Source organism: Tupaia chinensis, unplaced genomic scaffold, assembly GCF_000334495.1.
Source record: "Tupaia chinensis unplaced genomic scaffold, TupChi_1.0 Scaffold000316_1, whole genome shotgun sequence".
Taxonomy (NCBI): Eukaryota; Metazoa; Chordata; class Mammalia; order Scandentia; family Tupaiidae; genus Tupaia; species Tupaia belangeri.
Genome location: NW_006159809.1, coordinates 7134731 through 7136208, shown reverse-complemented (window position 1 = coordinate 7136208; position 1478 = coordinate 7134731). Strand labels below are relative to the sequence as shown.

The 1478-nt window shown below is 58.5% G+C and overlaps 1 protein-coding gene across 1 annotated transcript in view; it reads left to right on the top strand.

The window, feature by feature from the left end:
* The window catches only part of ATP6V1B1 (ATPase H+ transporting V1 subunit B1), a 23485-nt gene that overhangs the window by 6139 nt on the left and 15868 nt on the right, over nucleotides 1-1478 (top strand). The window lies entirely within an intron of this gene.

The window sequence follows — 1478 nt, the reverse complement described above, 5'->3', positions numbered from 1 at the left end:
GAGAGAAAGAGAGAGAAGGAAAGAGAAAGGGCAGGAGCTGGAGAAGGACTGGGGCTGGGGCGCGTTTCCGAAGACGGAGGAGTCCCAAGCTTGCTTGATAGAAAGCCTTCGAGAGAAGAGGGGATGCCTGCCCTTCGCCCCAGGCCTGGTTCCTGGGGACAGGCAGGACTGGCTTAAGGCAGAAGGTAGGACGTCTCCATGATGGGAGTAGGGAGGAGGAAGAGGAGGCTGGTGAGGTGGGTCTGTGGGCCAGTTTGAGGGCAGGGAGTTGAGAGAGCGCCTCTGCTCCGGGCCAAAACCCAAGTAGAACTTATCCTCTCCTGCTCTCCGGCAACTCCTGAGTTTCCCAGCAGTCCCCGCGTGGGGGAATCTCGCAGAGATCTGTAGGAGGGTCACCTTGCCAGTCAGTCTTCCTGGTCTGAGTCCTGGTGAAGCTCAGACAGGAGGGTGCAGGGTGCGGCTAGGGGCTTTCAGCGTCCCTTTGGCAGGAGGGTCTTGGAGCCAGGCTTGCCCGAAGCACGGGCATAAGTGAGCTGAGAGCCAGTGTGGTTTGAGGGGAAGCACCTGGTGGGCTCCCAGCCTCGGCTGTGCTGCAGAGGTGCAGTGGGATCCTGGATAGGGTTTTTCATCCTCCTTGGCCCCGTTTCCCTGTGAGAAGAGGAGTCAGACCCTGCTCTTCCCTCCCCTGAAGTCCTGCCAGCCTGGGAGTGACCCAGCAACCTCCAGACACCCCACCTATCTTTCTTGTCTTCCTTCCCTCTCAGCTATCCCAGTGGTGCCTCGGGGAACGGCTACGATGTCCCAGGGTCCCTCGGTGAGCCCCGGCTTCCCAGCTACCAGTCCATGGCTGCTTCTATCACAGCCCCCGACTCTGGAGTTGGGAAGCATTTTTTTTTCTTTCTCTAAGAAAAATATTCTGTTCTTATTCCAGAGGGCACATGTGCACACAGTGCACATGGGATGTGTGCTTGCAGAGACAGAAAGTATACCCCCCAGGGCCTGCTCATGGCAATCCTTTCCCCTGTCCTGGGCACGTGCACACACACCCCAGTGGATAAGCTGTGGGGCTGGGACTTGAAACCCTGGTTGGCCATGTGGGATCCAGCTTCCCCTGCACCGTACTTAAGGGCTGCACTAGGAGCCAGGCCCAGGAAGTATTTCTTGATGTCTGCTCTAATCCCGCGCTGTAAACTGAGCTGTTCCCCACTGGAGGGTCTCTCCAGCCATGAGGCCTGCCAACATTCCAATTCCTCCTCCTTTCCCTGAGCTTCCCTCCTCCCTGAGCACCCAGGGAGCCAGGGGGGCCCACAAGCCTCCCTGGTGGGCCTTGTGGTGAGAGTAGAGGTCCTGTTTGGTTTTCCTGCACTGTCCCTTCTCCTTCTCTCCCTCTCTCCCTCTCTCCCCCTCCTCCTCTCTTTTTCTCCCTCTTTCCTTCTCCCCCTCTCCCTCTCTCCCTCTCTCCCTCTCTCCCTCTCTCC